Source organism: Sus scrofa, chromosome 3, assembly GCF_054392235.1.
Source record: "Sus scrofa isolate SSC_HxYL_T2T_F1_AM1 chromosome 3, Sscrofa_HxYL_maternal_Yorkshire_Landrace_v2.0, whole genome shotgun sequence".
Taxonomy (NCBI): Eukaryota; Metazoa; Chordata; class Mammalia; order Artiodactyla; family Suidae; genus Sus; species Sus scrofa.
This window is the reverse complement of record NC_139385.1, coordinates 129,967,010-129,991,481: the sequence shown is the minus strand read 5'-3', so window position 1 is coordinate 129,991,481 and position 24,472 is coordinate 129,967,010. Positions and strand designations below refer to the sequence as shown.

The 24,472-nt window shown below is 52.3% G+C and overlaps 1 long non-coding RNA gene and 1 pseudogene across 1 annotated transcript in view; both read left to right on the top strand.

Moving 5' to 3' along the window:
- LOC146404936 (uncharacterized) overlaps positions 1-24,472 on the top strand; it is a 639,839-nt gene that overhangs the window by 347,949 nt on the left and 267,418 nt on the right. The window lies entirely within an intron of this gene.
- On the top strand, positions 1,898-2,664 carry LOC100523548 (small ribosomal subunit protein eS4-like; annotated as a pseudogene).

Genomic DNA, 24,472 nt, shown 5'->3' with positions numbered 1-24,472 from the left:
GATTAGACTGGAGCAGAGGCCTTTGTTCAGGGCTGCTCCAGTTGTGTTTTGTGTTGTTTTTATTTTCTCGTTAAATAAGAACAAAAAATATTTATCGTCAGGGCCAGAAGCACAAGGCAGTTGAATGGTAATTCCCACTCGATGGTGAATCCCTTTCTGCTCACTCTCTGTACATTTCTGCTATTTCAGAAAGCTGACCTTGAACTAGAGTTCCTGGTAGTGCCTGACCTTGATGGGATCTGGGGCTGTGTCCCGGGGAGGGCCGGCTACTGAATGGAGACTTGGCTGTGCCCATCTCACTTTGGCAGGTTTTCTCCAAGTGACTTGGAAACAGATGCTTAAATCGATGCGACTGTGCCAGCTTCCCAGTTTTGAGGAGCCTGAGCCAAACCTGGGGGTCTGTGGCCTGGTGACCTCCAGGCCTGGGGAGGTGGCACTCTGTCTGTCAGCAGTACAAGATAAGGTCAAGGATGCTCACCTGGCTTACCATTTTCAGAAGCAAAGTCTGATTTCAGAGATTGGGCTGGAAACAGAGGTTGGGATGAGCTGGCTTTCAGCACATCCTTTTCAAATCACACTGAGATTTGTCAGGCCCCTCCTTGGTCCGTTGACCAAGAACTAAAATTCCTCTTGGATTTAGGTAGGCAGGACTTGCATTGGATCTGAATCTGCTTTTTGGAGGGTGGTGGACTAGCCCAGCTGATCCTGGTGGTCCAGGAATTGGAGATGGAGACACTCAGCTGGTCAGGGCCACCAGGAAGGGGTTCAGGCCCTGATGAAAAAACATTTGGGGCTCCCTCTCAAGGGCAGACGGGCTAAAAAGATCTGCATGTGGGATGTGATCCAGCTCACATCTGGACCCCTGATCCCTGCTAATTCACAGAGACACCCCCCCATCATCGGCAGCCCTGCAACCTGCTTTGCGTGTGTGGCTGGTGGACGGTGTAAGACCCATGAGGAGGCAGGCCCGGGGTGAGAGCAAGAGCATGAGCTCTATGTCATTGGACATGTCTGTGCCACAGCAGGACGACCGCAGTCCACAATGTCGTGGAGGGAACTCAAATATCAGAGAGCAGAGTTCTCAAGAGGCAAGATCTGCTCCAGGTGCTCCCAGGTGCTGGAGGAGAACAGGAAGGGGAGGGGGAGGGCTGGAGTCAGCTAGGGGTGCTCCCTGCAGAGGTCCCCATGAAGAGACAAGCTGGAGTTTTGTCCCACTAAATCTTCAAAGCAGGGCTCAGACGTCATCTGCCTTTCCTGACTTTTCCTCCCTCTTCTGCTCAAAACACATTCTTCCTTCCTTGCATTCTCAACCCTCTTCTGTGCAGTTGTTCCTTCGCTAGGTGACTCCCGGCTCCTGGAGTACCGGGGCTGGGTTTTGCAATGACCTGTATTCCAGGCATTAGACTGGGCCCTGGCACAGGTGCGGAGTGAACCTTTGTTGAATGAGGACCTTTCATGTAAGACAAGGAGCTTGTGGCTCTGCAGGGGAGGCACAGATAGCCTACGTGCAAAGAATTCAAGGAACAATTTCGTATTGAGCTGTATGGCTTTCTGGGACAGAGGTTGAGATCTAAGGGAGCAAGCTCTGAGTCTGCTGGCCTGCCAGCCATCTCTGAAAAACCTGGGGGAGGGGCAGAAGCAAGATGCTTCTTCCCCTGCCAGAAAGTGAGTGCCATGAGGGCCTTTGTTCACTCCCAGGTGCCTGGCACGAGGTAGGTAGGTGCTCAGGAAATCTCTTCCGAATGGAAGCACTTTCGTTGTTTTAGCTGTTTTCTTATAGCAGGTAGAACTGGTGTTGATGAGAAACTTGTCCTCAAACCATGGAGGTGAATCACAATCGCCAAGAGGCACAGAATCAGCAAGTCCCCACAGACATCCTCGTCGTCTTGCGCCTGGTGTAGCCATGGCTTGTGGTCCCAAGAAGCACCCAAAGTTCATGGCAGCTCCAAAGCGTTGAATGCTGGATAAGCTGACTTGTGTGCTTGCTCCTCGTCCATCTACTGTTCCCCACAATCTGAGGGCATGTCTCCGCCTCACTATTTTCCTAAGGAACAGGTTTTGGGATGCCCTAACAGGAGGTGGAGCAAAGATCTGCCTGCAGCATTTCATTCAAGTTGACAATGAGGTCCACCCTGCTGGCTTCATGGTTGTCCTCAGCCTTGACAAGACAGGAGAAAGTTTCTGTCTGATCCAGGACACCCAGGGTTGTTTTGCTGTGCATCGTGTTACACACGGGGAGACCAAGTCCAAGTTGTGCAAAGTGAGAAAGACCTTTGCGGGCACCAAAGGAAGCCATCTGGTGACCTGGGATGCTCTTGCTCCCCTGATCCCCTCATCAAGGTGGATGACATCATTCAGATGGACCTGGAGACTGGCGAGATGACTGAGTTCATCAGATTTGACCCTGGGAACCCGTGCATGGTGGCTGGAGGTGCCAACCTGGGAAGAACTGGTGTGATCACCAAGGGGGAGAGACAGCCTGGTTCTTTTGATGTGGTTCATGTGAACGATGCCGATGGCAGCAGCTTTGCCATCCACTTGCTAACATTTTCATTACTGGCAAAGGCAACAAATGGTGGCTCTCCCCTTCCTGTGGAAAGCGCATCAGCCTTACCATTGCTAAGGAGAGACGAGAGACGGGCAGCCAAACCAAGCAGTGGCTAAAACGATCTCTAGGTGACAAGATTGCTAAAGTCTTTGTACTTAACTAAAGACTTAACTAAAGATACTACCACATAAGGAAAAAAGAAAATCCTTACAGACGGGGCCGGCTTCATGGCATGTGACCTGCACTGTCACGCAGAACTTGGCCTTCAGAAGGGTCCTGAGCTTAGGGTATTGCCATCTTATTTATTTTTTTGTCTTTTTAGGGCCGCACCTGTGGCCTATGGGAGTTCGGGGGCTAAGGGTCCAATCAGAGCTGTGGCTGCCAGCCTGTGCCACAGCCACGGCCACAGCAATGCCGGATCTGAGCAACCTACACCACAGCTCACGGCAACACCGGATCCTTAACCCACTGAGTGGGGCCAGAGAGTGGATCCGAGTCCTCATGGATACTGGTCGGGTTCTTAACCCACCGGGCCACAACACGAACTCCAGTGTATTGCCATCTTGAAATTCTCAATTTTTGAATAGGGAGCCCAGGTTTTCATTTTGCATTGGATCCACAAGTTATGTAACCTGTTCTGCCCACAGAACACAGAACAGAATATTCTGTTTAATTTCGAGCCAGATCTGGAGGTGGATTCACTGGCCCTGAGCATGCTGTCTCTGATGTCTCATTGGCTGATGGTGGCATCTATGCCAATGGTCAGATATGTGAAGTCTCACACACACACACACACACACACACACACACATACACACACACTCTCACCCCACCCCCCATGCACAACCAATCCCAAGAGCACAGAATGTCAGTTCTGGATTTATATGATCCTTCTTTGTTAGATGAGAAACCCGGAATAGTTTAGCCACTTGCTCAATTTGCTAGTGAGTTGATCCAGATAGCTGGTGGATTCCTTAAACTATTTCAACTTTTAGTTTATTCAGGAACTAAAAAATCGGGAAGAAGTTTCTTTCTCTTAGAAGCGACTTCGCCTGAAATGTCATTGCTTCTAAGATGACATCTTGGAGAGGCAGCAAGGCGGCTGCCGTCTCTTGCAGTTTCTTCAAGGAACCCCACGACGTCACGGCTCTTAGGGATGACTGGAAGTGACGGGGAGTCAGATCACACTGTCCCGGATGCCAGTTGCTCCCTCTGACAGGGGCCTGAGACACCCCAGCTGGGGCCGGGGCAGGTGTTGGGCAAGCCTCCTCCGCCCCCCTCTTCCAGCCCTAGGAGCTGGGAGCTGGCAGGGCGGCAGGAGGGATCAGGCTGTGCTCAAAGCCCAGACTCCTCCACAAGATGCTGGGATTTTTGTTCTCCCTTTAAAGCCCATTGATGAAAGCCCCTGGGGAATGCGCGGCAGGGGCTGGAGGCGTTGCCGCCAGGACCCCCACTCTGTGAGTACCTCAGCCCATCCGCAGACTCAGAACCGAGGGCTCCTTGAGTGGGAGAGACGTCCAAGCCGATTGAGTCCCAGTTCCCACAGGTGGTTTCTTTCCAGAATATTCTGCCCCTGCTTGCACTCCTCCGGAGACAGGACAAATGCTCCTTCCTAAGAGCGGCATCTCCAGGTTTCACAGGGACAGGCCGCCTTCTGGTAACATGGATCTAGGGGTCTCAGCCCTGCATCCCGGGGACTCACCCAGCTCTCTGGTTGACTCTGGTGTGCGCCAAACTCCGGACCAGCCGCCCGCAAGTCAGGGCGTGGCCATCCCTCCCAGATGCGGCTGCAAGGCCCCTGCCCTCCTTTGCCCAGGGGGGCCTCTGAAAGGGTGAGCGCCCGAGTCCCTGGAAAACTGAAAGCCAAAAACTCTAGTCACAGGCTGACCAAAGCAGAGCTAAATAGGGCTGTTGCCTCCCTGGCCTCCTAGTCTTCTCAACAGCCTGGAACACGGCAGCCACTGAGCAATTGGGATCCCCTACTACTGCCTTGGACACTGCCCTGAGTGCTGCCACTCACCTCGGGAGCTTGGTCAGGAACCACCCCCCCCAACCGCCTGGCTTCTACTCTGCCCCTCTCCCAGTCCTCTTAGCTCAACATAAATTGGAGCCGGGGGCAGAGTGTCTCCTGGGTGTTTTGGAAATTGCCAGAGTACAAATCCCCGTGCTGCCTGCTGCCCTTGCTTTGAGGGGCTCCAGCTTGGGGATTCAGGACCCCAGGCTCGCTCAGCACCATGCTCCAGGCTGCTGGTCACAGGAGCCCGTGGTCAGGTGAGCAGTGGGGGTGAGTGGAGGTCTGTGGGCTGGGACCCGGACCTCAGCTTCAGTGTCATATACGTCCTGACCCTAAACTACCAGCCGTTCAACCAGTGTCTGGAGAAGAAGTGGAGGCGAGGCTGGCTGGGTCGGACTGCAGGGCAACTCCAGGAGCTCTCAGAATGGAGGGTGACCCCAGGGCCCCAGAGGTGACCCTGGAGGACTGGGCAGAGTTTGCCTGGACTGTTCCTTAATGAGCTCACCAAGGCACATGGCCCTTCCCTTTCAGCCACGCAGCAACATTTGCATTCAGCAGAGAGATCCTGGCGAAAACGATTCTTTCATTGCCTGCCTAACTGGACGAGCAAAACCCCTGGGGGTTATTTGAACAAGAGCATAAACGATCTCAAGAATGTGACCTGACCTAGTAAGTACAGGGGGAAATAAGGAAAGCCTCGGCGAGGTCTCTGGGGATTAAATGATCCGCAAGGGGAGGGGTGGCTGCCCCTGTCCTGGGTCCTATTTCTTATGTACCCACAGGGGCACCGTCTAGAAGCAGGAAGAACAAAGGGGAGCTCACCTGCTCTGCAGTGGGCTGGGGCAGCTGTGCAGGCCTGTGCTCTTGGAAAAATGCTGTTTATGCCTCCTGTCAACACACAATAATGACTCTGGGAATTAATGTTAGTGCTTGGGGGAATGTGTGTGTGCGTGTGTGTGTGTGTGTGTGCGCGCGCATGTAAGCCAATCATTATCCTTTTGATGACCTCAAAGAATGAGGGGGCTATTTGCTCTGCATACGGGCAGAGAGACTTAGAAAACCCCCAAATGCAGCACCCCAAAGCCCAAGGCCAATGTGAAGGATCCTGCGGATCAGCAGCCCAACTTGAATTATCCTGCCAGACCAACAACAGCATTGGACTAGAATTACAGTGAATAATTTAGCCTGGGAAGCAGACTGCCAAGGATTATGATGTCTCTCCAATTACTTATCTCAGAAGCTGGAAAGGGCGGATCGTCCGGGGGCAGATCCCTCTGCGTCTGCTCAGGGCAGGGCTTGGGCTTCCCCTCGGTGGGGAAGGAGATGGGTGCCGCAGAAGTGGAACCGAGGGGTTCCTCTTAGGAAGAGTCAGAGATCTGAGCAGGGGCTCCGTTCAGCCCTGGGTCTGTGTGAAGAGGAAAAGCCCAATGAACGCAGCCTCGGCCTCAGTCAGGTTGAGGACCCCCTCTGCAGCCGAGGGACCCTTTTAGCAGCAACTGCACAGTCAATTCCGGCCACTTTCAGCCCAAGGCTGCAATCATCACGCCTGTTTCCTGAGGAGCAGAGATGTAGGCTACTATGTGAATGGGCCCTGCTGCCAATCTAGGCATTACATACCAGGGGCCACGGGTGGTCAGGACCACAGCGAAGCAGATTCAGTCACTGTGCAGCATGAAGAGTTGGTTTCTAGGACTTCTTGATGGTCTTTTTTTTTTTTGTCTTTTTAGGGCCACAAAAACCCAGTCGGATTCATGTCCGCTGCGCCACAATGGGAGCTCCTTTCTTCTTTCTTTCTTTTTTTTTTTTTTTTTTTTTATGCTGAGTTTTCCAGGCTAAGGGTTGAATCAGAGCTACAGCTGCTGGCCTACACCACAGCCACAGCAATGCCAGATCCGAGCCATGCCTGTGGGCTACATCACAGCTCACGGCAATACTGGATCCTTAACCTACTGAGTAAGACCAGGGATTGAACCCGAATCCTCATGGACACTATGATGTTGGGTTCTTAACCCACTGAGCCACAGCGGAAACACTCTTTGATGGCTTTCTCTCCTATCTTTTATCCACAGAACTGAGGCTGGTACAGAGGACAGGCTCCGTACATCGCTGCAGACCGAATGGATTGATCAAATAATACATAATGAGCCACCTTCTCTACCTCAGTAAGCAGAGCTCAGACACCATAGACTTTCTTTGGTGACTTCTGAAATTACAGGGTCCTGAAATAACCATCATGAGCAAACATTGTGGAAGAGCATTAATTATATCACAATAGAATATTCTAGTTAAAACGGGACCCTTTCATTTTTGCCTCCAATCAGTTTTATTTGCTGTTGAACAAAAATCACAATCTAGGAAAAGTCTTAATTTTTTAAATTGCATGATTCTTTTTGGAGCTCTTTATCTCGTCACAGGTGACAATGGCATTTGATCTTTGCCATGGTCTTGGGCAAAAGGAAGGATGGTGACGTCTGCTATTCCCATTGCACAGCTGAGCACGTCGGCGTGTCTTCTCAGTTCCACACAGTAGAGAAGGCACTGACCTTCAAGTCCATGCCCGATGCCCTTCTACTGCCCCAAGCTGGGGAACCCGGGCCATCAGAGTGTGCAGTTTTCCCTTGGTTCCACCAAATGAGAGGTGGCACTCAGGCTGGTCCTCATGGGAGTGTTGCTATAAGCCAGATGCCGGCCCTGAACAGCTCTGCAATTAGCAGGGAGAGGGTATAATTTGGGGACCTCCGCCTGGGTGGGCTTTATTCCGAACATCTCACTTGGGATTCACTCTGCCATTATCAGCCAAGGTCACGTGTGGGAACCAGAGGCAGTGGTTCTCACTCTGTCCCCGGCTCAGTCGTGCTACGCTCCGTGCTCCCTGGGCCACTCCTTGGATTCCACGTCTTAAGGCCACTCACTTTCCGTAAGCTCAGAGCGAAAGCTGCTGAGTGAAACACAGGCATAATGGTCCCCATGGTGGCCACTGTCCCCCAGGTCCCGGTGGTGGCCACGTCCCCCCACCCCGGCCAGTGCTCCCATCTCAGTGTAGGCTGAACCCGACACTCTGCTTCCATTGCCAGCAGTTCGATGCTGCTGGAGGATATTCGTTTCAAGTGCCAGCCCTGATGGCCTGGACTGAGACCCAAACGGGAATCTCAGTCGCAGCCTTGGTGGATGGCTCCTTCCCCTCTCATTTGCACCCCAAAGCACCAAGCGTTTCTTTTTTTAACCTCCAAAACGCACGTTTGAGCAGCTGCCACAGTGGGTAACATGGAGACCCATACACTGGGCTGCTGCTCTGAGCTCTGTCTTATCCTATTTGTTCTTAAAAACTATCCTCTGGGCAGATATTCTCACCCTCGTGTTATGAGTGGAGAATTTTTTTTTTTAGGGCTGCACCCATGGCATATGGAGCTCCCCAGTCTAGGGGTGGAATCAGAGCTGCAGCCGCCAGCCTATACCACAGCTCATGGCAACGCCAGATCCTTAACCCACTGAGCGAGGCCAGAAATTGAATCTGCATCCTCATGGATACTAGTCGGGTTCGCTAACCGCTGAGCCACAAGGGGAACTCCACACATGGAGAAATTTAGTAATGGGGAGAGAAGCAACAACAGAGCAGCCCCTGACATTTAGAAGCTGGCCTTCCCTTTACAGCCAGCACCGCTCTTCTGTTGGACATGAACAACCTTCCAGGAAACCAGCCTCTCACAGGGAGCCCTGAGACCAGGATAAGATGGACCCAGCAAGGCCACTTCATGGTGTTGTCTAAGCATAAAAAAAGAGCACTGCCGTGTCACCCTTGAAATGCGACTGCCCCTCCCTCAATGAGGGACAGCAACTCCTTTACCAACTGCAGCTGGATCCTTGTAGAAAGATTTCCTGAGATGCCAAATCATGGATTCGCCCTGCTGCCTAACAACATCCAGTCTAAAGCAAACTCGTGCTTCCTTCGACCCCCTCAAGCCACCCGACCAAACTCAAACCCTGGAATCAGTTCTTTCTAACACCCTCTGGGACACTCCTGATGGGTGTTCTCTCCTGCGGTAATGAGTGATAAACCCAAGTGGTTCAACTCTAGGTGTGATTCTGGTGGTCTTCCTGGAGGGCGCTGACCTCCGTCCGGGGTCCCACAGCTGATGGAGGATGAAGGCAGCAGTGAAGCTGAGCAATCAGGCTTTTCTGACTCCAGAGCCTGTGTAGTAGCACAGGGCGGCGTTGCTCCCGGGGGGCGGGGGTGCTCCCGTCCAGGAGAGCAGTAAGAATGAATCATCTCAGCGCAGCAAAGAGCTCCAAGCCCCCAAGGAAAGTTCACAATCAGATGGAGGATCAGGGCTCCTGCATCACTCACGGTTGCCTTGACTCTGGTTTTACACTCAGAACCTCCCATGGGCTCAGCAGTTCCCCCGGCTTGGAGGCTTTCTACCTGCTGACTGGAAGGGGAAAGACGGAACGCAAACGCTTCCCATCTGCCCTGTGGTCCTACCCCTCAGGCTGGGCCATGGCATATGGACCTCCCCAGGCTAGGGGTTGAATTGGAGATGCAGCCGCCAGCCTACACCTCAGCCACAGCAACGCCAGATCTGAGCTGCATCTGTGACCTACACCACAGCTCATGGCAACGCCAGATGCCCACAGCAGGGGGACGCCCGGCAGAGTGACTGCCCCACCTGCCCGCAAGGCCCACGTGCGCTGCTGGCAAGGACAGCCGAAATCCCTCTCCCAGTGTTGTCCTCTGTTCCTGATGATGTCTCCACGGCAGTGGCCTTGATCCCAGCAAGACACTGGCCTGAGATGTGAGGAGACGACTAGCCATCCTCACAAACCCCCAGAACCCAGTGGTCCGTATACCTGATGGCTCTTGACCGAAACTTTGACATAGCTCCCACCTGAGAGCCTCTGGTTCCAATACCAGGGAATCATCCAGATACTAAAATAATGATAAGGACTGTGGTCACCAGTTCCCACCGCCGTTTGTAGTGACTGCACTGTGCCAGGACATTTTCTTTTTTTTTTTCTTTTTCTTTTTTTTTTTTTTTTGTCTTTTGTTGTTGTTGTTGCTATTTCTTGGGCCGCTCCTGCGGCATATGGAGGTTCCCAGGCTAGGGGTCAAATCGGAGCTGTAGCCACCGGCCTATGCCAGAGCCACAGCAACGCGGGATCCGAGCCGTGTCTGCAACCTACACCACAGCTCACGGCAACGCCAGATCGTTAACCCACTGAGCAAGGGCAGGGACTGAACCCGCAACCTCATGGTTCCTAGTCGGATTCGTTAACCACTGCGCCACGACGGGAACTCCAGGACATTTTCTTATACTTCTTCGATCCTCATAAAAAACCCTATAATGTGGGGGGGGGGGGAAAAAAGGAGTTCCCATTGTGGTGCAGTGGAAACGAATCCGACTAGGAACCATGAGATTTCGGGTTCTATCCCTGGCCTCGATCAGTGTGTTAAGGATCCGGCATTGCTGTGAGCTGTGGGGTGGCTTGCAGATGCGGCTCGGATCTGGCGTTGCTGTGGCTGTGGTGGAGGCCGTTGGCTACAGCTCTGATTGGACCCCCAGCCTGGGAACCTCCATATGCCACAGGTGCGGCTCTAAAAAAGACAAAACAAAAACAAAAAACCAAACCCTATAAGGTGGATATTTTGTGTGTGTGTGTGTGTGTGTGTGTGTGTGTGTGTTTTCTTTTTCTAGGGCCACACCCACGGCATATGGAGGTTCCCAGGCTAGGGGTCCAATTGGAGCTATAGCCACTGGCCTACACCACAGCCACAGCAACACCAGATCAGAGCCGCATCTGTGACCTACACCACAGCTCACAGCAACGCCGGATCCTTAACCCACTGAGTGAGGCCAGGGATTGAACCCGAGACCTCATGGTTGCTAGTTGGATTCCTTAACTACTGAGCCACGATGGGAACTCCAAGGTGGATATTATTATTCCTGTCTTCTAGATGAAGAAGCTGAGACTCAGAAAGTTTGATGCTAATCTAAACTTATATGGTGAGTGACAGAGCCAAGCTGCGGATCTAGAACTGTCTCCTAGCACTGCACCTCTTTCTCCTCTCTTGTCCTGCATGCACCCGGATACCTGCACAGGGCATTCAAGACCCCCACTCAGGGAGTTCTGTTGTGGCTCAGCGGGTGACAAACCCAACTAGTATCCATGAGGATGCAGGTTCAATCCCTGGCCTTGTTCAGCTGGTTAAGGATCCAGAATTACTGTGAGCTTCAGTGTAGGTCATAGATGTGGCTCAGATCCTACTTTGCTGTGGCTGTGGTGTAGGCCGGCAGCTGTAGCTCCGATTAGACCCTGAGCCTGGGAACTTCCATATGCTGCAGGTACAGCCCATTAAAAAAAACCAAAAAGAACCCCCCACCCACCCACTCAGGACAGGAGGACTCCTCCCCAGTGGCTGGGACTGCAGCTGGGAGTTGCCCTCCATTGTAGGTGGCTGCCTTGCCCATGGTTATGCCCCTTTTAGGGGGCAGCCCATACCCAGCGGCTGGTCAGTGGGGAAGGTAGAAAGGCCTGGCCCTTGCCTCAGCTTGGGACAACTCCGAAGGGTCACCCCAACTTCAGAGTTCCCTGTGGGGTCAGCTGAGGCCTTGGGCGGTTGCAGGGAGCCCACCTTCTCACTCTGCCCAGTCCTGTTGCCTTTCTTCTCCTGTAGGCAATCATGCTGAAGTCCCCCCTAGGAAACTTCCCGCACACTGTTCTCTGACCTAGAGAGTCCACGGTGGCGGGAGCCTCCTGCGACACAGATGTTTTACAGGATTAGTTGGGTGCTTCGCAGATTTACTGGTTGGCTTCTGAAAGCACTGGCAATGTCTGAAGAGGGTGGTGTCCCCAGCAGGAAGGACTGGCATGGCCATGACCTTGGCCTCTGTCAACCTGGGCTGCAGACAAGTTTCCATGGATGGACTCTAGGCTCTCACCTGTATCTTTTAAGGTGTTCTCAGAATTCTCATTGTGGCGTAGTGGAAACGAATCCAACTTGGAACCATGAGGTTGTGGGTATGATCCCTGACCCTGTTCAGTGTGTTAAGGATCTGGCGTTGCCTTGAGCTGTGGTGTAGGTCGAGATGCGGCTCGGATCTGGCGTTGCTGTGGCTCTGGCGTAGTCCAGCAGCCACAGCTCTGATTCGACCCCTAGCCTGGGAACCTCCATATGCCTCGGATGTGGGCCCCCGACAAAAAGACATTCTCGGCTACAAAGGTTTGCTGAACATACCTTTAGTAGGAAAGCCCAGAGTTAATAGTTTCTTTAATGAAAAATTGTTAGGGAGACAGATATAAGAAACTTCCTGTGTTTTGAGGAGCTCATCATTTAGGAAAGGTTGGACATCAAACCCGTCACAATAAGAAGGACAGTGATGATGGTTTTGAAGGTCCAGACATGGGTTCAAAGTGTTGAATAAAGAAAAATAGCCCGTTGTGGCTCAGTGGTTAACGAATCCGACTAGGAACCATGAAGTTGTGGGTTTGATCCCTGGCCTTGCTCAGTGGGTTAAGGATCCAGTGTTGCCATGAGCTGTGGTGTAGGCTGCAGACGCGGCTCGGATCTGGCGTTGCTGTGGCTCTGGTGCAGGCCAGTGGCTACGGCTCTGATTACACCCCTAGCCTGGGAACCTCCATATGCTGCAGGAGCAGCCCTAGAAAAGGCAAAAAGACAAAAAAAAAAAAAAAAAAAAAAAAAAGAAAAAAAAAAGAAAGAAAAAAGAAAAAAGAAAGAAAGAAAGAAAGAAAAATAGGGGGAGGAGTTCCCGTCGTGGCTCAGTGGTTAACGAACCCGACTGGGATCCAAGAGGGTTCAGGTTCGATCCCTGGCTTTGATCAGTGGGTCAAAGATCTTGCGTTGCCATGAGTTGTGGTGTAGATCGAAGTCCAGGCTCAGATATGGTGTTGCTGTGGCTGTAGCGTAGGCTGGCAGCTGTAACCTAGCTTGGGAACTTCCACATGCCACAGGTGCGGCCCTAAAAAAAAATAGTGGGGCAAAAAAAAGAAACATAGGAGCTCCTATTGTGGCTCAGTGGTAATGAACCCAACTAGTATCCATGAGGATGTGGGTTCAATCCCTGGCCTCCTACAGTGGGTTAAGGATCCGGCATTGCCATGAGTTTGGCATAGTTCTCAGTTAAGGCTCTGATCTGGTGTTGCTGTGGCTGTGGTGTAGGCCGGCAGCTGCAGCTCTGATTTGACCTCTAGCCTGGGAACTTCCATCTGCCTTGGGTGCAGCCCTAGAAACACACACAAACAAAACCAGTGGACATTGTATTTCCATATTCATTCAATTAAAATGTGAATAGACAGATAAGAAACTGTCATCCAGGGCTGTTACAAAGAGGAGGATGATTTAGGAATTTGCTAGTCTTTCTCCTTAGCTCCAGGCAGACCTCAGCTATAAGTTGGTTTTATAAGCTGGGGCTGCCTAGAACCTTTATGGAAAAGCTTCTTGAACTTGATTTTTGTGTGAAAGTGGTTAATGAGTGTGTCCCCTTCAGTCCACCTACCAAAGTTTTAAGAGTTGTTGCCTAAAATATTAATCGATTGTACCTCTTTCCTACTCAAAAATGTATAATGCCTCCTCCTCTACCTCCGTTGCCTCCTGGATGAAGTTCAACCTCTCTTATTCCATTATTCCCCCCAAAGTGTTCCTCTTTGGTCCAGCTGGACCCTAAACTCAGGGTACCCTTCCAAGGGGTCTGGTCTCCTTGCCTTTGCTCATGCTGCTCCCCTCTCATAGACTGACTTCGCTCCGTCTCTTGACCTGTCCAAATAATACGCCTCTTTCAGGCCAACCGAAAGTTTACCACCTCTGTAAAGTAGTCCCCGAACATCACAACCGGAAGGGGACTCTCACCCCCGAGAGGTCTTGCATTATCCCTTTACTGGACAGTGAAAGCCTACTGTCCTGGGATGGCCTCCATTCTGCCCTTGACCTGCCATGTGATGTGTCGTCAGTCTCCTGGGAGTCTGCCTGTCTCCTTAGCGGACTTTGAACCCACCTGGAAGGGTCAGGCTTGGGGTTTGAGAAGTGTCCACTTGGGGAGCAGCATTGCTTGTCCTCTGTGCTCTGATTTATAGGGTCACGCTAGAAATGAGAAGCTTCTCCCTTCATCTCTTCATGAAGATTTGGCACATTTGGCTCCTCCAAATATTGAATAGAAGCAAGCCAGCTACTTTGAGGAAGAAATAGACTTTTTCACTGTTGGGAATAAATGGATCCAACTTCCTTTTCTTCTCTTTTTTTTCCTCTCTTCTTTTTAAGGAAAACAACACATCAAAAGGGAAAGTAGAGCCTTATGTGACCTTAACTTGTTTCTCTGGGAATAGCATAACCTGGCCTCAATTCCAAAAAGAGGAAAGAAAAGGTTTTTCAAAATGCTAATGGCCTGACATATTTGAAAGCCATCCAGTTCAGTTTTTTAAGAAAAATGAATTGTGATCCATGTGTGTGCGTGCGTATGTGTGTATGTAAGGACGCCTGCCTGTGCCTTGATATGTATCCTGATATGTGTGTGTCCAAAAGTCTGGTCATGCCACCCTTGAACATTTTTAAAAAAACTTTTTTGGGATTTCCTGTCGTGGCTCAGCGGAAACAAACCTGACTAGTATCCATGAGGATTCAGGTTCGATCCCTGGCCTCGCTCATGGGGGTTGGGGATCTGGCATTGCTGTGAGCTGTGGTGTAGGTCGCAGATTTTGCTCGGATCTGGTGTTGTTGTGGCTGTGGTGTAGGCTGGTGGTTACAGCTCTGATCTGACCCCTAGCTGGGGAACTTCCATGTGCAGCAGGTGCAGCTCAAAAAAAAAAAAAAAAAAAAAGAGAGAGAGAGACAAGTCCCCCACCCCAAATTATTGATACTTTATTTTTTTGTACTATTTATTTATCTTTTTAAAAAACACAGCATATGGAAGTAACCGGGCAGGCCGCAGCCACAGCTTCGGCAATGCTGGATCCTTAAACCTACTACACTGGGTCGGGGATCAAACCTGTGCCTCTGCAGTGACCCCAGCTTCTGCATTTGCATTCTTGACTGTCTGCACCACGACAAGAACTCCTGGACTTTTCCTAAGTCAAAAATGGATCTGGAATGATGCCCTAGGGGAACTCCAAGGGGTGCCCTGGCCAGTCCTTCCTGGCACAGGGCGGGAAGCAGACCCACAGTAGAACAGGACTTATAAGGAGCACGGGGGGGTCAGCAGCACCCAAAGTTATTATTTTTAAAAGCAGACACAGAAATCCACAGGGCTTCACCCTGCTCTTTCTGTCTCTCAAGGCCACGGGTGTCCCCACCACACTCTGCCAGGCTCAGCCGTGGGGAGGGCCCTGAACTAAACTTCCTTGGACTTTGCTGCCTCGGCAAAAGTGGAAACCACAACACTCCCAGGAAGGCCCCGAGCCTGGGCTCCAGCAGCTTTGGAAAGGCCTCCCACTGGCCTATCTGGGTACCAAGCCCAGGCACTGAACAGGTTCATTCTTCTCTGGGACTGCTTTGGCCTCTCCTGTGAGGTTTCCTCACCTTCCCAAGAAAGCCAAGAGGAATCCGAAGGGGCCATGGGTTTATGGGGTGTGTCTGTTGGCACTTTCTCTCAAGAACCCCAAATCTTGGGCGGGGGGAGCATTTTACTCATGAGGGGTCAGAGGCATCTGAGACAACCCCAGCCCAGCTTCCCCAGCCCTAGCTAGCTATGAAAACTTGGCCTTGACACAGGAGAGAGACTTGATGGCGTTTCCAAGGGCTTGGCTCTCAGGCTGAAGAGCCCGCGGATTCTACTTCTGTCCCTGCCTCTCCCAGGGTCTGGGACAATGGGCACATAGCATGGGGACAGTCAGAGAGAAGGTGGACAGTTATTCTGAGCCAACCCTCCAGGGACCAGGCCCAGGGCCAGCTGCCTGCACCTGCGCTATCTGATCCAACTGCTGTGATAGCTGCGCCAGGAGCAGAGGGAGTCAGGCTCTAAGACATAAATGCCCATGGGGGACGAGCAACGCTCCTGCTCATTTGTGACCGCATCCAAGTGGCATCTACGAGGACCAGGCTACCCATCACGACAACGAAAAAGAAGTGGGTGTAACATGTGAGGACAGGCTGCTAGAACTCAGTGAGAGAGTGGGACGGGCAGGAAATACACAGGGAACCATCCGTGGGGCCAGTGTCAGGAGGGGTGTTGCTTTGGGGATGACGCTGTATCTGGGCTTGTTCCGCCTCTGCCCCGCCTGCAGCTCTGGTGTTACTTCCAATCCCCTGGGAGGGCTCCAGGATGGAGATGCATGTTTGGGAGGAAAGAGCCACAGGCTGATATGGCCTGTTACAGACTGAGTGTTGGTGTCCCCCATATTTATAGGTTGAAGCCCTAACTCCCTAGGTGATGGTATTCAGAATTAAGGCCTTTGGGAGATAAGTAGACTCAGATGTGGTCATGAGGTCAGGACCCCCCCGGTAGGACTCATGTCCTTATAAGGCGAGGGAGAGACTGGTGCCAGCTATCTCCCCACCGTATGGGGACTCAGTGAGAAGGTGGCTGTCTGCAAGCCAGGAAGGGAGCCCTCACCAGAACCTAACCATGCTAGCCTGTTGTTTTAGCCACCCAGGCTATGGTATTCAGTTAGGGCAGCCAGAGCTGACTAAGGCCTGGCCTTACATTCCGGGTTTGGGGGACACTGAGCTGGCCGTGTAGACTCGAGTTCCTGGGAGTGGGGAGATGCGAGCAGGCTGGGGAGGGTGGTGATGAAACATGCTGGGCTGTGACAGGACCAGAATGCACCCAGGCTCTCGTCTGGCTCTGCCAGCTGGCCACCCCCCCTCTGCCCCGGCTGGCGGAGGCAGGTAACTCCTTCAGACAACCTGCTTTGGAGGAAGCAGCAGTTCCTGGGCCAGACATGCCCTTTAGCTCCCACCGGGTAATTAAAGGATGAACAGCAACGGGCAGCTGGGTCTGGCACGCAGCTCTCTGTCTGTGGAAAAGCCTGGCCTGTGTCTGGCCACGTAGTGGCTCAGCTGACCTGGGCTTCCTTCCCTCCCCCACAAGGGAATTCACCCTCTCAGAGCTTTGCTCCCAGGACAGCTGAGTCGTGGGGGAGAAATAACTGAGTCTCCGGGTGGATCGAGCAGCCAGGCCTGCTCGCAGGGCCTTGGCCTGGGCGCCCTCCCCCAGCAGGCACTCTCCTGATCCGCCCAGCCCGGCTTCCTGCTGAATTTCCAGCTGATGAGTCCTTCTAACGTGAAGGGCCTGGACCAGCCTTCCTGACTGTGGTGGGTTTGGCCCCAGGTGATATCAGAAGGTGTAGTCACCTGGTCCCAATGTGGGGTCAGGGTGGGGTCAAGAAAGAAAGCCCTTCCAGGTAAGGAGCCTTGGGGAGCCCCTCGGCCTGTGGGGAGACCCCTGCCAGATTTTCGACCTTAGTGAATAGATAGGTTCCCCCCTATCTGGAAAAGCCTGTGCTTTGTGTGAACGGTCTCTTTTCTTTTCTTTTTTTTATTTTTTTTCTTTTTTAATTTTATCGTCATACCTGCAGCAGGTGGATGTTTCCATCTAGGAGGCGAATCTGAGCTGCAGTCACTGGCCTGCACCACAGCCACAGCCACACAGGATCTGAGTCGCATCTGTGACCTACGCCTTAGCTTGCAGCAACGCCGGATCCTTGACCCACTGAGCGAGGCCAAGGATCGAACCAGCAACCTCACAGAGACAATGTTGGGTTCTTAACCCACCCAGCCCCAGTGGGAACTCCAGAGCTGCCTCTTTTAAAGGTTTAGCTCAGTGATATTGATTTCCAACTCCTTTTATATCTGCATCCCCCAAACACTTTCTGTGGCTCTAAAAGTCTGAACAGCCTGTTTAAAGCTGCCTTGGACGGCTGGTGGGGGGTGGGGGTTGGGGAGGGAGAAGGGGCTGGGGAGGAGGATAGAAGAGGGAGAAGAGGAGGCTAGGGCAGGGGGATTGGAGACCAGGATGGCGACATTTGAGAAGGATCTGCCTAAAACCTGTGGACCCCTGGGCAGCCCCAGCTGGGTGCTTTTGAGGTGGTGGTTTGGAGGCCCTGTTTTCTTGTACTTTTAGGAGATGAAAGACAATTTAGGCAGGGGGCAGGGGGCCTCAGCCTCGCTCCCTTCATGCAGCCCTGCTGCTGGCCCAGGCTTCCCCACCAACACCCACTTTCTGTCCCTTGCTTGGCTCCTGCCCCTAGCACAGCCAGAGGGATGTGTCCAGCCCTGGAAAGGCTTTCCAGTGGCAGGGACGAGCTTAATCAGATCTGAGGGCCTGCTCCTCTGAGATGCCCAGGAAGTGTTGACAGATTGGGCTGCATTTTAAAATGCGCAGTGAAGCTTTGCACCAGTCGGGTGAGGTATCTTAATAGCCACACTAGCCCGCACCCGTGTTTTTATGCAGCCAGGGGGATGGAGGCTGGGAGAAGCAAATGGTTCTGCCTGGGTCCTAGGATCGGGGGTGGGAGGGTGGGGGTGGGGATGCAGGGCTTGTTGCCGCTGAGGCCAGGCTGTTGGGTTCTGATGGATGCCCTCCCCCCCAACCCGTGCCTGTGGGCCCCTCTTGCGTGTCTGGCTGGTCCAGGTCTCTGGGCCTGCGGAACAGGGGCCTGAGGGCTGTTGGCTCAGCATTCCAGCAGCATCTCAGAGCCTCAGCCTGACACCTGGGTCCAGGCAGTCCCCGTGTCCATTCCGTCCAGAGTGTGGGCTGTGGGTCCCCCGTGATGTGGAGGCTCAGGCGGCCTGCAAAATACAATTTGCGATGGGAAAGGAGCCGCACGGTTGGAAGATGGAGCCCCGGGCAGCCTCAGAAGCCCAGGCCCTGCTCAGTGGCAACGGTCTTGCAGTCTTGGGGACATCTCTCCGCCCCTGCCCCCCCCCCATCATGCCCCCCCCCACACCCGAGATTCCCATTTGCTTGGTGAAGGCCTGACAGGGGGCTGCAGGGCTGCTGCTCTGTCTACAGCTTTCTCTCCACCTCTTTCCTCCTCTCTCTCTCCCTCCCCTTCTCTCTCCCTCCTCCCCCCACCCTCCACATCACTGTAGGACTCCTGAGCCGCAGCCCAAACCAACCAAGGAGAGGCCCCGCCCTTTTTACTACTTTCTCTGAGGACAAAACTTCTAAGCCAAGGGGAATCCCAATTACGGCACCCTTTTGCCTTTTTTTTTTTTTTTTTTTTGAATCACTCCCTAATCTATTTATTAAAAAACATCCTCAAGCAGCATCCTAAATAAATGAGCTTAAAGCAAGGGAATTATCGAAGTGATTCATTCTCCCTCGGGGCAGATATGCAATTTATCTTTCAGCCAAGTGCACAGTGACTTAACCTAAGAACAATGGCCATCCGTCCCATCTGTGTCCCCAGGAGAAAGAAGAAGCCTTCTGTGTCGGTGCCAGGGGCTCTGACCCCATTAGGGACTTCTCTGGAGGTGCTTCCACAATGGCGACATCTCAACTAAAATGGGCTCAGAGAGCAGAGAGCCCCAGGCAGCACAGGGGGGCTGAGCGGCTGAGAAGAGCTGGGCAAGAGGCGACCCCTCCTTTTCATAGAGGAGGGCTGCCCACCTCAGGAGCCTCTTCCTCTTCTCCCCTGCTCCCCCAGATCTCCTTCTAGGTTGCTGCAAGGAGGGGGTGCCCACCAGCACGGGGAATTCATGGTCCTTGTTTTTTGCACCCTCAGCTGGTTCTGGGGCTGCCTCCTGTGCTTGGCACCAGCTCGGCATCTAGGAACCTGGCGCCCTAGCTGCTACTACCCTGCTCCACAGTCACTGAACCATGGGCTGGAACAGGGCCATGGATCTGGAATTGAATCCATTCTTTTTTTTTCTTTCCAGAGGAAGTGGCTGTCATCGCTCTTCCTCAGCCCCACCTGGGGAGAAGGCTGACCCTGGCCCTGGCCTTGGCTCAATGCTCGCAGCCCCAGCCCCTCTCCTGGTATGCTGGCTCTCCCTGCTGGCATCACCCACTGCGCCCAGCTCCACCCTGGGCCCTGCATTCTGGAAGCCCAGTACCTAGGGCCTGTGAGGGCCACTGTGGTACCATTACATGCTAAATTATCAGTAAACCTTCCCAGAGCCATACAACTTCATGGAAACAGAAGCACTTAGCAATTTAAAGTATTCTCAGAATGAAAGCATCATAGGAAAATAGAACTTCTTGTTTGGAGAATTTGTGTGTGTGTGTGTGTGTGTGTGTGTGTGTGTGTGTGTGTGTGTGTTTAGGGCTGCACCTGCGGCACATGGAAGCTCCCAGGCCAGGGGTCGAATTGGAGCTGCAGCTGACCTACACCACAGCTCATAGCAACACCGGATCCATAACCCACTTAGCAAGGCCAGGGATTGAACCTGCATCCTCATGGATACCAGTCGGGTTTGTTAACCACTGAGCCGTGATGGGAACTCCTGGAGAAGATTTTTAAAGCGATCTATCTTCTTCCAGCACAGCAGCCTCGTCTGCCTTCTCTCTCCTTCTCATCTGCTCTCCTTGAAAGGAAGCTTGTCTGCTCGGGAGATGTTCCAGAGCGTCTCTTCTCCTCCTGGGATCTGTGGGTCCTACACTTTGCAGCACCCTTGCAGGTAAGAAGGGCCGAGTGGCATTTCTGCCTGTGAAACACCAGCACCCATGATGTGCATCCCACTTCTGAGTAGAGGCCCCTAAAGCCATCTTCTCTGATGTCTCTCCTGCCCCTCAGCACTGACACAGCCAAGTTTGTGTTAAGATGCAGGGCCACGGATCAAAGCCACCAGGATCATCAAGATGTCACATGGAGGATAGTACCCTGGAGAGAGGCCTGAGCTACAGCAGCCTTTATGTGAGCAAGAGGTAAACTTGAGACTTGGGAGCCATTTGTGACCATAGGGTAATGTAGCCTGTCCTGACTGTGATATTAGGATTTATAAGAGGAAATAAACATATATGTGGTCTTGCTCTCCATTCTTGGCCCCTCTGAGCTCCTAAATCCCTTGGCATTTCCTAGGTGCTGAAAGCTGAGAAGGGGTTTTTTTGGTTATATTACTGAAGCAACTTTTGGAGCCCCTCTAAGGATGAGGGCTGGTTGTCTAGAAGGCCAATCAGGTGATGAGAGGGTTGGAAATTTTTGTCCCATCCCCCAGCCTTGGGGGAGGGGGCAAGGGGCTTGAGATTGAGTGCAATAACCAATGGCCAATGATTTAATCAATCGTGCCTACGTAGATTAGCCTCCTCAAAACCCCCAAAGGACAGGGTCCAGAGAACTTCTGGGTTGTTGAACAGGTGGAGATTTGAGAAGAGCAAGAGAGGAGCATCAGAGAGCGCGGGGAAGCTCCTCGCCCCTTCCCGCATACCTTTTCCCCGCACACCTCTTCCGCCCGGCTGATCCTGGATTATGTACTTTTCTAATGCACCAGTAATTTAGTGAGTGCAATATTTTCCTGAGTTCTGTGAGCTGTTACAGCAAGTTAATTGAACCCCGGGAGGGGGCAGTTATTGGAACCTCTGCTCGATAGCTGGTTGGTCAGAAGTACAGGTGACAACCTGGGTTTCCTGGGTGTCTGAAGTCAGGGTTGGGGGCCAATCTTGTGAAACTGAGCCCTTAACCCGAGAGGCAGTCTCAGAATGGAGTCGAATCGTTAAGACCCCAGCTGGGGTCTGGAGCATTGCGTGGCGATGGTGGTGGTGGTGGTAGGGGGAAGCTCCCTTCTTTGGAGTTGGTACTGGAATCCCAAATACGGCCTAAGATACCCAGCATGTGTTCCCAACTTCTAGGAATGGGAACTGACCATGACCGGGGCTTTGGGGTTCATGGCTGAGCAGCTGTCATTTAGAAAGTTCACTTTTTGGGAGTTCCCTAGTGGTCTAGTGGTTAAGACTTGGTGCTTTCACCTGGGGCCCGGGTTCAATCCTTGGCCTCGGAACTGAGATCCCACATCAAGCTGCTGCATGCCGTGGCCAAAAAAAAAAAGTTGATTTTCTTCTTCAAGTGAAATCTGCTTCCTCAAACCCTCTTGGTTTTCCACTCCAAGGAGGCGGAATTCATCTCTTGGACACGCCTTTCTCTCTTTGCCAGTGGTTCTCAAACTTCAGCCTGCATTTGAATCTCTCGGAGAGCTTGTTAAAACACAGTTGGTTGATTCGGTAGGCCTGGGGCCAGGCCTGGGAGTGTGCATTTTTCATACGTCTGCTGATGGTGGTGGGGACGCTGCTGGTGGTGATCTGGGGACCACACAGAGAACGACTGCTCTGTCCCTTCTGTTGGATCACCGGGCACCTGCTAGCCCATGCTGGTCATGGCTCCAGGGGGACTCCCGCTCTGCCAAGCCCCTCAGAATAGAACCCTGCGCTTTGAGAGCCTCCATGCTGAGCTGGGAATGTCTGCGCCCCACCCCCCACCCCAATACGTGGCAATGTATTTGTGTCTGTGGCCCTTAGCCCGACACCAGGAGAGTCACAGCAGGGAGCAGGCATGCCGTGAATGCGTATGAGTGGATAGAATATGGTGTCCTCACCTCTGGAATCTCACTGTCTTCAGGCTCTTGGTACAGAGACCCCCATGGAACTCACAGTGCCTACCTGATGGGCATCAGGGCTGATGCCAGCTTATAGGAGTGTTGGAGAGGAGATGGGGAACAAGGAGTGTGCATCAAATGTCCCTCAGTAGGCACAAGGCTGCATGAACTGCAGTGCATCCGGACAATGGGCTGTTAGTCGTTGCTAAAAAGACAAGAACTATCAAACCACGCAAAGACACGAAGATAAACCAAAGACATATACCGAGCAAAAGAAGCCAAATTGAAAAGGCTACACGCTGTACGACTCCAATTCTATGACATTTTGGAAAAGGCAAAACTAAAAGGATTCTGGGATTGGAGGGGGGGGGCGATGAACGGGGGAGCTCAGAGGATGTTTGGGGCTGTGAAAATACTGTGCATGATAGTATAAGGTGGACGCATGTCATGAATTATCTGTCAAAAACCGCAGAATGGACAACACGAGAGTGACCCTTAATGCAAGCTATGGACTGAGGGTGACAATGATGCGTTATCCATTGTAACAAATGTCCCATTCCGGTGGGGGATGCTGATAGTCGGGGAGGCTGTGCCTGTGTGGGGGTAGGGAGCCCATAAGAATTCTGCACTCGCCTCTTGATTTTGCTGTGAACGGAATGCTTCCCGAAAAAATTAAGTCTATCAGACCCACCCACCCCCAAGTTCCTGTTGTGGCTCAACAGAAACAAATCCCGTCTAGTATCCATGAGGATGTGGGTTCAATCCTAGGCCTTGCTCAGTGGGATTGAACTGAGGATTGAAGGATCCGGCGTTTCCCTGAGCTGCAGTGTAGGTCGCAGATGCGGCTCGGATCCCAAATTGCTGCGGCTGTGGTGTAGGATGACAGCTGCAGCTCTAATTTGACCCCTAGCCTGGGAACTTCCAGATGCCAAGGGTGCGGACCTAAAAAAGCCAAAAAAAAAAAAGAAGAAAAAAAGTAAAAGAAAAGAAACCACACCTCCAACCCCCAAACAGGAGGGCTCTCAGCCTGACGAGGGGTGTCCCCTTCCTGTGATTCCCAGCTTGGCAAGCCAGCTCCTGCCGACCAATCTGCAGATGACTTGTGCTCACATGGGCCAGTTCTGACTTCTGAAGAGAACTGTGTTGTCCTGATTTTTGCAAACACAGACAGGCTAGCTCATGCTTGGCCGTGTTGCAGATGGAGTGGGCTCCAAGCTTCCTGGGGGGGTCTGCTGAGCCAGGCCCTCAGCTTTTCTGCCCAACATCCATGCACGACTTCTTAAGCCAGTGGGTGATCACGTGCTGGCTGGGGCTCCTGGAAATAAGGCAGCTAAGGCCATGGACTATGATTCCACTCCTGCTGGGCGCCAGCTCTCAGCCAGATGAGCCATCGCCAGGCAGGGCTACACCAGGAACAGCCTGGCCATACCAGGACCTCTGATCCTTAGGATGAGAAGCTTCAGAGCTGACCTTGGGGTGTCCCGCCCTGTCCCCAGGAGAAGGCTGGCCCTACTGGAAGTCTGTGAAGCCTTATCCCAGCTCTGTAGCTCTGGAAACCAGGTCCACTGTGGAGGGGCCCTTCCAAATTCCAAGTGCTTATTCACGACTGGTAGAGAAACAGGCAGCCTCAGGAGTTCCTGTTGTGGCGCAGTGGAAACGAACCCTACTAGTATCCTTGAAGATGTGGGTTCAATCCCAGCCCTCGCTCAGTGGGTCGGTGATCTGGTGTTGCCATGGCTGTAGTGTGGCCTGGCAGCTGCAGCTGCAATTCGATCCCTAGCCTGGGAACTCCCATATGCTGCGGGTGCAGCCCTGAAAAGCAAAAACAAGAGAAAAGAAATAGGCAGCTTCACTCTGAGGCTTTTCTTGGGTCAGCACTACTATCTGAGCCCCCCTGGCTCGGTGGTGATGGTGGTGGGTGACCGATGCTGAGCCCAAGGCGGTACATGTTAAGCTCCAGCGTCACCCACATTCCCCCTTCTCCCCACCTTCTTCCTTTCTTCTTCTTGTTCTGGTTCTTCTTGTTCTTTGTCTTCCTCTCCTTCTCCTCCTCCTTCTTCTATTTAAATATTTCATTATGAAAATGGTTAAACACACACAAAAATCAAGAGGACTGTTTATACCCATCACCTAATAACGGTTAGCAATCATTAACATTTTCCTTCAGATACATTTTTGCTCAAGTATTTTAAAGGAAACTAACTGACATACACTTTACCCCTAAATATTTCAGTCTGCATCTCTACAGAAATGCTTTATTACGTAATATTATTGGCAGATTTATCAAAATTAACCACAATTCCTTATTACGGTCTAACACCCTGTCCCATGAACATTTCTGCAAGAGTTGCAACAAATGTCTTTTAGGGTTGGTTTACTCAAACCAGAATTCAAGCCAGATCTATGCTTTGCCTGAGGTCATTTTATCTTTTAAATC